Source organism: Malania oleifera, chromosome 1, assembly GCF_029873635.1.
Source record: "Malania oleifera isolate guangnan ecotype guangnan chromosome 1, ASM2987363v1, whole genome shotgun sequence".
Lineage (NCBI taxonomy): Eukaryota > Viridiplantae > Streptophyta > Magnoliopsida > Santalales > Ximeniaceae > Malania > Malania oleifera.
In genome coordinates this window covers 6,461,795-6,472,285 of record NC_080417.1, presented here as the reverse complement: position 1 = coordinate 6,472,285, position 10,491 = coordinate 6,461,795, and the positions used below count along the sequence as shown (strand labels likewise).

Below are 10,491 nucleotides of genomic sequence, written 5' to 3'. Positions count from 1 at the left end.
TCATACTGGTGGATTGTTAAGGAGAAAATTTGCTAATCAAATGCTAATCTAGTTGTTAATTAGGGCAAATGAAGGAGTATATATAGGCACTCCCAAAAATAGAACCATTGGGGGATACGACCGGTATTTCTGAAAAAGTTTAATGACAAATTAATTAAGTTTAAGTACTCAGTTATTCGGCCAAACAGAAAAGTTCGGTCGACCGAAATAGGTTTGGTCAACTAATCATACAGTGCGGTTTGCTGAGCAAAAGTTCGGTTGGCTAAGCCCTAACAAACATTTAAGATCATTTAAGGTTTGGGTTGCCGAGCATATCGCTAATTGGCTAAACCATGGACTATTTTTCGAACCTTTGTAGGTTCGGTCAACTGAGCTGTTTTTAGCTAATTTGGTATGTCAGCTGAAAGCAGTGAAAAGTCCCTAATTCAATGTTCGGGCGACCGAGGCAGTTATTGTAATGACTTGCTATTTATTTTCTAGTTCTGTTTTTTTTTTTTTTTCTATATTATGAAATTTATAATGCTCTGATACCTACTAGATTAAATCAAACCATCAACCTAAGCAGGGAGAAGCGGAATTCATATAAACACATTCAAGAAAATATACAATACCAGAGTGCTAAAATGTCCCCAAAATATACATATACGATTGTTTCCCAAAATACCCTCAACTGAGTAACCTTCCTAAAATACTCACTCTCTTGACAGGCCTGAACTATAACCTCCTCTATTTGTGAGCCTGATTAGCTCACCTAACTGGATCACCTGAAAAATATTAATTTAATGGGATGAGACAATGCTCAGTAAGACGAAATATGCTATTACTAGTGTGTGGCAAATGAGTTACAATACTATGAAAATCCATTTCTATATAATCATGTATAACCGAATTTGTAAATATAGTACAATTAATATAAACCACTACCTTTTCCATATTTCTTAACATATCTGTATTTTAGGTTTCTACTCAAAATACTTCTAATGTACATAAGTATATTCTCTGTCTCTGTAAATCTGTATATACATAATAATAACTGAAAAACTTCCCTGTGGATAACTGTATGTCATGATTTAACCCCTCATGACAAGGTTGTGCGGCCCATAGGCGTGATTTACCACTGGTTAGCCTACCAGGATAAACCACTATACTCCGTCAGTCCAGATCGGCCCTCCTCAACCTATATCTGATAGGGAGCCTGTCCACAACTAGGCACAATCGACTTATCTACCACATATTATCTGAATAGGTGGTTGCACTCTATACTGTATATAGCTACGGTACCGTGCTCTATAAACTATAATGGTCTAACAGGGTCTGATATTATATAATACCTCTATATATACAACTATCTCTTTTACCATGATTCTGTAATAACTATATTAACCGTGACACTGCAGTAAACTGTATCTATATCAACTGTGTTTCTGAGATTAACTGTAAATATGTATGTCATGGTATTGTAAAACTGTATAATCATGGTATTCTGAAAATGTTGTAAAACATGTTTCTGTACTATATCTATATTCACAAGCCACACAGTAATGTAAAATATATTAAACATACTTGATAAACTATATAAATTTATGATGTGAATAATAATTTGGTAATAACCTATAATTTATACTGAAAACATACTAGAATTGCCTAATATAACATATTTCTCTTACTTGATTTCTGCTAAAAATCCCCTACTATGACGGGTCCTACACCCGCAGGGTTCTCCACTCAACACCCTGAAAATCATATATTCCAGAACAAAATATCACTATTTTTACGTCTTCTGTGTTCCCTACAACTGTTGGAAATCCAAATTTTTCTTAAAAGACGTTACCCTAAATCTGGGATGAAATCCAAGTCTATCCCACCGACGATCCACTCTGGTAGACTTGAAGAGAACTTCCCCCAAGAGCGTCGTGGTGGCCTCAAAATGTCGATTCGGAGACTAACGGGGCTGGAATCGAAGAGAGAAGGAAGAGAAACCAAAAAGGAGAGAGAAACCGAAGTTTTTGCTAAAAATTCTACTTAAAATCTGAGTTTAACACTATTTATACACTGGCCTTCGTCAACGAACCACGTTATCTCGTCAATGAGGTCATGAAGAAGGTTTGTCAACGAACACCATCTCCTCGTCAACTAATTTCAGAGTTTAGAAAACAGCCTCTCGGTATCTTCTCATCGATAAAACTTGTCTTCGTCAACGAGGCCCTCCTGTACTCTCGTCAACGAATCCCTTGTGTTCGTTGACGAGGACCTGATAAACTTTCTCCGGTCATTGCATCCCAAAGTGCAACGTCGTCGATGAACGCTCCTTCTGTTACTGTTTCCATTTCCCTCCCTCTTTATTATTTAAATACCATTATTATTCGGGTCATTACAGTTATGATCATTTCTAGTCGGTCAACTGAGACCAAGTCAAACCATTAACTTCTAGTATGGTCAGTTAACCGAGGCATTTAAAATGCCATGAGGTCGGTCGACCGAGCACCTTGAAAAGTCAAGTTGTGCCCTAATTTTGACCTCAAAAGAGTATCCTTATTTATGTAAGTGTTGTCTTTTTAATTTGGGGACCTAAAGTTAGTCTGAAGTCATGTTTTTAAGCCTAACATACACATTATGCATGTAATACATTATTACAACACAATAGCTAAATTAACATGCATTTACAATACAAAATAAAGTGTCTTCTACTCTTGCTCCTTATTTTCCTCAAGAAATAAGTTAGGAGTATGCGCGTTAAGATCCCTCTTGGCTTCCATTTTTATGTCCCTTGTATGTGATCTAAAATATGGACCTATTCACATGCTAAATGTACACATAAGTAACTTGTGCTTTTGTCAGCATCAAAACAGAATTCTGACTCAAAAATTCAACAATATCCCCATTTTTTATGATTTAAGGTTCGCGACCGAGGCAGTTTGATCATTTCTACCTCGGTCGCCTGAACATTGAACCAGGGACTTTTCACTGCCTTCAGCCGACAGACCAAATTAACTAAAAACAGCTCAGTCAACCGAACCTTCTAAGGTTCAAAAAATCGCCCATGGCTCAGCCAACCGACGATATACTTGGCAGCCTGAACCTTAAATGATCTTAAATGTTTGTGAGGGCTCAGCCAAACGAAACATTTGCTCAGCAAATCGAACTGCATGATCAGTTGACCGAACCTTATTTCGGTCAACCAAACCGTTCTGTTTGGCCAAATAACTAAGTGCTTAAACTTAATTAATTTGTCATTAAACTTTTTCAAAAATACCAATCGTGTCCCCAATAGTTCTATTAGCAGCTAGATTAGCATTTGATTAGCAAATTTTCTCTAAAATAAATTTTGTGCTAAAATCTTTCATACTCCCCCATTTTACGAACATATTGTTAAAATCTTTTTCTCATACTCATTTAATTACATATTTTTAGAAAGAGATCATTTTATTTCTTATCTTCATTTGGAAAGTTATCGCATCTTGAGGATTAAGTGAACACTTAATTTTTTGGGCATTACTTCATTCATTTTGCAAGCTAACAACTCTCTCATACTTGCATTGTTTGATATTGTTTTTGAGAGTTAGCTAAAGTTTTTCCATTGTTTTTCATTCATAAATACATCTTGGGAAAACTCTACATTTGCTTAAGAATTGGCATCCTTATTGCAAGTTTCAAAAGCTTGCATATTACTTTTGATATTTACATTACTTGCAAGCTTAAACCCGAATATTTATTGTGCTTAATATTTGATAAATATTGTTGAGATATTTGCTTAAGGTTGTAGAGATTCTTTGAATATTGATATTGCAAATATATTATCTTGAAATCAAAGGTCTCACTCTCACATATACATATTGATATACATATTGTTGAGAGTTAACACATTGGTTGATGAAATCTCACTTGAGCTTAAGATCACATCATCTGTGAGTGTATTGTGCTTATTGGTGTACGTATCTGCTTAGGATAGAAGCATCTTTGTTGTACACAAATTTTTTATTGATTGTTTGTTGTATTCCAGGCGTAGCCTGAAGATACTCTGCCCTATGAAGGAGTGGATTGTTAAGGTTGGGGTCAGCCCTGCAAATTTGACCTGTGGTTTCCCTCGTCCAGTAAGGAGAGGGTGTTGTAAATGGTGTCGCTCCACCCATAAGTAAGCAAAGGTAGTGAATCATCTTGCTTGTGAGCTCGAGGCAGGGACGTAGGCAGTATTGGCCGAACCTCCATAACATATCTTGTGCATACTCTTTAATTTCTACACTTTATTTACTATACATGTATATTATTATTTATTGCTCTGATTGATTTACATACTGAGTTTGCTTTATCTGTTTAAATATCTGCTCAATAGAATATTTGTGATATTGGGAAATACTTAGACAGACCCTAAGTTGTTTATTATTGTTGCTGGTTAATTTGACCTAGGAAGAATTTTTTTTTAAAATATCCAATTCATCCCCCCTCTTAGGAATACACCAATTCCAACAGAAGCAGATTGCAGGAAGAAATCATTGACTTTTTGCTCTCGGTATCAAACCATCGACAATTTTAGGGAAACCATTGACAATTTTAGCTTGCAAAAGAAACAATTCTCGATATTTAACCGTCGATGGTTTTGTTCGACGCAAATAATGGATTTTTGAGTTTGGAGATCAGTAGATTGAGGGATTCAAAGGTTTTTCCTCCAAAAATTACTATAGAAGTGTTTTAGATGTAGTTTAAGTCTTCTATGCGCACGGAGTTGATATATAAACTATATTTTGTAACCCTTGATGTAAGCTTGAAAATTTGATAATGAAAATCAACCGCTTGCTCCTATGAACATAGGTACATTGCCGAACCACGTAAATTTCTCGTGTCATTGATTTTATTGCTCATTGTGATTGCTTGTTCCATATATTCATCGTTGATTGCTTACATTACATGTTCTGATTGATTTGTTGGTTTCCGCTATGCATTGGCATTCCGACCAATTTGCACAACATCCAGTATGGTCAATCGGACAGAACTAGAAATTTTTCTCGATAAAGGCAAAAATAGACATATTTTTCTGAAAAAAAAAATAACTAAAAAATATGTACACTCGCATTTAAAACTACTAATAATTGTTTTGAATAACATCATTCACCAAAAATTCAAGTATTTCATGTTTTTTGCCTTTACAAATGAGGGCAAATAGATATTGTTAGTGGGGCATTTCTTAATTTACCTAAAATATCTCTTTATTTTCAAATTTTTAGTCAGGACACTTGCCTCTATTCGCATATATGTGGGTGATGAGTGGCATAAATTAGAATAATTTATCACTTCTTTACTTTAAACTTTGGTCTAATTTTATTTATTTTTGTCGATTTTAGGTCTCACTGCGGTCATTTAATTTTATTGCACATTTGAAGAATGTTAAAGATGAATTCGGCCATTCAAGTGAGTCGGGATCCATGCAAATGAAGAAAAGAAGTCGTGTGTGTTGGTGCGTGAATGAGGGTTTCGGTTGGGTCATGCACATGGAGATGCATGCGTGAGAGTTAAATGCTTAAATGCTTAAATAAAATGTGAGAGCTAGGTTTTTAATTGAAAGGGGAAGTGGGCTTTATCTTTGACGCAACCACGAGGCTCCATGCAAGTGGAGGCCTTGTGGGCTTTGAAATGAAGGAAGTTGTGAGAAGGCCATGCAAGCACGTGGGCTGACCGTGGGGTGCTAGGCTTCAAAAATAAAAACACCCACATGAACAGAGCCATGCAACCTGAGGCGCTGGGTCTTTCTCTTCCTAAAGGGCCAAACTGCACATGGACTGGGAAAATGGTTGGGCTTCTCATGAGGCGCTGGACTTGGAGGAGGCTAAGGGTCTCAAAATGAAAAACAAGAGAGACGTTGGGCTTGATTTGACCCAGTCATGCACTAATGAAGAAGCTTAGGGTTTTCTTTAAAGGGGGGGGGGGGCGGAGGTCTTCTTTGCTGGAGGTAGCGCTAAAGAAAAAAGAAAAAGAGACAAACAGCAACGAGAGAGTGTTGGGCGACACAAAAAATAATAATAATCATTGGAGGAATAGGAAGGCGGGCACGACGGCTGTGCTATGTGTGTTCGGTGCAGACGATGGTTGCTCTGTGTGTTGATTTTTCTTCCATTCCCATGAGCAAAGAAAAGATGATGAATTCGTTTATGTGGAATTTAATTTTCAGCATGAACTAATTTTCTTATTTTTAGGAAAATGATGTAATCTAGTTTCAAACTATGCTTTCTTTTTTATACTAATCTGAAGTAATTTTCTTCTATGTTTGTCTGATTTATTCTGAGTTTATTACTTTTAATTAACTGATCATTAATTAAATGATTTTGATCTTGTGATTTGTTACCGAAAGGGAAAATTATAGGATAGATATTGGATATTTCAGCATAGGTAAATATAGAGATCGAAAGACTTGTATGAACCAATATAGTAGTAAAATTGTGGATCTTATTACGTTCTTACTTTATTAATTTGCATACTCTTATGTTAAATAATGAACGAGAATAGTTTTCAATTGACTATCAAAAGAGGTTTTTGGAAAGAATTGGAGATTTGCTAACAAACAGAGAAAATGAAATCTTATTAGTTAGATTAGTAAAGCATAGTGAGAAATTAAGTGAAATCGATTTCTTAGAAGTTTCCTTTCTCATTAATTTGATACTTGACAAAAAGTTTTATTTTCTTTTGAATAATTTCTTTAAAATGATTTTATTTCAATTTGCACTTACAAAACTCTTAATTTCTTTCTAAATAAATTCAAGATTAGTATAATTTCGGTACTTGTCAAAAGTAAGTTATCAATCCCTGAGGACGATACTCTTCTCATCATTTTATTATAAAATTACGATACTGTGCACTTGCAGTTTTGCACCAATCAGTGGGTCCACTACTGAGTCTAGTGTCTCAAAGACATGTCTCTTGGGATATAACTCCACAAAAGATTTTAGGTTTTTTAGTTATTAAATTACCCTTCGCCTCAGCCTTTTCAACTCAGTTAATCAATTTTTAGGGTAAAATCTTCGCAGCACTTTTAGCAAGATCCTAGAATAATAAATAGTAATCCTAACTTGGCAAGTTTACCTACAATAGTTTCACTTTAATGGTCTTTAATAGTCATGCATTAAAAGGTTATATTCACCCTCCAAAATATCATAACAATATATATTTCTTTTTTTCATATCTATCAGCTATCATCACTCCCCTTTGGATACTATGATACAGCACCAAACTCGAGAGGTGAAAGTCGCTCGTCCATTGACGCACTCCTAATAATTCATCGGGATAAACTTTTAAGGAGGAATCGGACACGTGACCTTAGAGTCACTAAAGTCAGAAGTCGCCCTTATCACTTAAATTAACCCAGTTGAGCTCTTTTTTTTACATATTAAATATGAGAATTTTAGTCCTTAATTTTTACTCACAAGTAAAAAAAAGTGTAAATTTATTATTTTATTGTGAAGATTAAGAGTAAAATTGTCACTTAATACATGATAAAATAAATATAGAGTTATGATAGCAATTTTCCAAATGCTATCATTCAAAAATTTTAATTTCAGCTCATTGAGTAGAGAATGGTTATAGTAAGGTCATTATCATCTATTTGAAAATTAAAAGTTCAATAGTTATCTAAATAATTTTATTTAACTACTAGATATTTAATTCAAATGTTAATACCATTATTTAGCACTTAATTTCCTTCTCAGTTTAAGACTAGCAATGTTTTATGATTATTAAAGGCATTGCTTTGTGAATTAGCAATTCATGATTTTTAATAGCCACTAAGTCTTAAAATTAATGCAGGAAAAGTAAACAAGGAAAGTTGCTATAAAAGGATTAATTCAATTTTCAAATTGTTGCAATAATCTTTTAAACCTAGCAAAAGTTATATAACCAAAAAATAGGGGGGGGGGGATTCTATGGAGGAGGAAATTAACTCTTTTCAACCACATAATACTTTCTTGTCACTTAATGATTGGGTAAATTTCAAAAACACTTCCTTACTTTTTAGAAAATGAAACTCCACTTCTTGAGGAAAATTATCACAAAATTCCTCTGAAATTTTATTTAATTAAGAAAATAAATATTTTGTTAATAAATCGTTAGTCAACTGTTAAGTTTAATGAAAAATTAAATTTTATCAAATTAAATTTTATCCTTAATAAATGATAATTTTACATTTCTACTCAATTTTAATGGGATAAATTAAGAAAATAACATTAATTTAATAAATGTCGTTAGTTTTAGATCTCTTCAAGTCCAAGTCTCATTTCTCTTAGAGGTAATGAGTTGTAAGCCTGATTTATGGCATCAATCCACTTAGAAATATTAAGTCACATATTATTTGTAATTTCTCATCATTGTAAGCGTCGTTTGAGCCCCAATGAATGACTCATTTTGTATTCTAGTTTCGATAAAAGGTCAGGTCTTGTAATTGTGCTCTTGCCCTAGTTGAAAGGCAAGAAGTTTGATAGTGGAAACTTGACTTGGATTCAGTCGAGAGAGTGGGCGTAGGTGCTCGTGAAGGAGACCGACCCACTATAAAAGAGTTTGAGCATTTCTCTGTTAGGAAATAATCCAATGGGCAACAATCACACAAGCAAAAAATTACCCAACACAAATGTGAGACCAGATTTACGTGGTTCAGTCCACTGTGACCTACGTCCACGGGAGAGCACAAATCCACTATAATCACCGGAAGAATTACACAAGGAGAAGGAGGAGGCTACTGCCCTCAACTTCACTCTCACTCTCTCTTCACTCTGCCTCACAACACAGCATCACACACTCTCTGTAACACAACTCTCTGAACTCTCACAATGCAGCTCTCTGCATGTACACATACACTACAACTTTGCTACACTCAATTGCAACTTCACCACACACTACTGCAATTCACCGCACATTCCACACACACATACATTACATATATATACATAAACAAAGGGAGAGAAATTCAAACAAGGTAGCTGCAAAGTCAGCTAGTAGGCAGATTGTTGGTGGCCATCCATTTCCAGTTTCAACATTTTTAACTGGGTGCGGCTACCGACACAGATACGAGCCACACATCTCCTAACATTCTCTCCCTCCTTTCTTACATTACTTATTATTTTATTGAATTAATTGTTCAATAGTTTTTGTGCATATTTCATACATTATTTTGAGTTATTGAAGCATATAGGGTGAGTTATGAGCTAGTAGACATAAATTTTGTCTCATCTAAGCTTCCACAATGCCTTTACTAAAATATACATACTATACTATTACTCACCAAGTGTTTGATAAAAGGAGTAAGGATCATAAGAATTAGAAAAAGACTAAATTTACCCCTTCTTGGATTTCCTGAGGGACGAACATTTTTTTTGGTTATAATGATGTCAATTGATTGATATAAAGCGATTGGACCGGATAGAGCAATTAATTTAAGAATCAACTAGATTTTTAAGTCACCCAAGTTAGTTATCAATAAATTATGTTGACTAGTTTTTTCAATTTAATTTTTTAGTATCATTTTAAAAATATCAATTGGGTTTCTTAAGGGACCAACATTTTTCTTGTCCCTAAGATACTCAATCTATATATTCTTCTTGATGTATGTTTTGCTGTGTTATTGTATTAGAAGTTACATGATATAAAAATAATATGTGTAGCTGTGATTAGAAACTATTGTCCGAAAGAATCAAGAAATTAATTTTTAAGGAACCATGTATTCATTTGGTCCAATAATTCTCCTAAAACCAAAGCTTAAAGATGACAGGTTGGGGATGGATGAGGCCCATATTCCATAAATGGGCTTGGGCAGACAGGAGACAGAGTTGCCGATTGTTGGGCCTAGGGTCCAGCTCCTCACGTTAACCAAAATCCAAAAGTGACAGTTCGAAGAAGCTCAAGCCCTTGTCATAACACGTGACCGTCTGACAGACGCGGCCCCACTGCATCCTTGTCGAGATTCTACCTATGCTTATGAAAGCTATGTTTTAACAAAGTAATTTGTTTCGACCGAATTCGCCGTGGCTTTCATAGCTCAGTTGGTTAGAGCACCCGTTTAGTAAGCGGGAGGTCTTGAGTTCGACTCTCAATGAAAGCACTAGTGTGTTTTTCCTTCGGCTGAACCTTAGAGGATTACAAGCAGTTACTTGGAGGTATTTACAAGACTTTTGGATTTAGTTGCCCAGCAAAAACTAGTTGCTATTTATTGATTGCTAATTAAAAATTACTGAAAATTATTTTTGAATTTGATTAACCAAATAAATATTAATTATTTTCATTCTCTTAATTTTAATGACCTCACGTCATATTTAATAAAAGGAATATATAATGAGAATGGAGTGAGATGGTGAACGCAATAGAATTAGATGAGCATTATGATATATATATATATATATATATATATAATTATTTATATAATTAAAAATTAATATATATTTGCAATTAACCTTTATCAATAAATGAGTATAAAGCATGTTGGTCTATAATACAAGTTGTTTTCAAATTTCTAACAATCTC

At 34.4% G+C, this 10,491-nt stretch overlaps 1 non-coding gene across 1 annotated transcript; it reads left to right on the top strand.

The window, feature by feature from the left end:
* Positions 1 to 9,998: 9,998 nt before the first annotated feature.
* TRNAT-AGU (transfer RNA threonine (anticodon AGU)) lies at positions 9,999 to 10,072 on the top strand. The gene has a single exon. It is a non-coding gene; the product is annotated as a tRNA-Thr (tRNA).
* Positions 10,073 to 10,491: the final 419 nt, after the last annotated feature.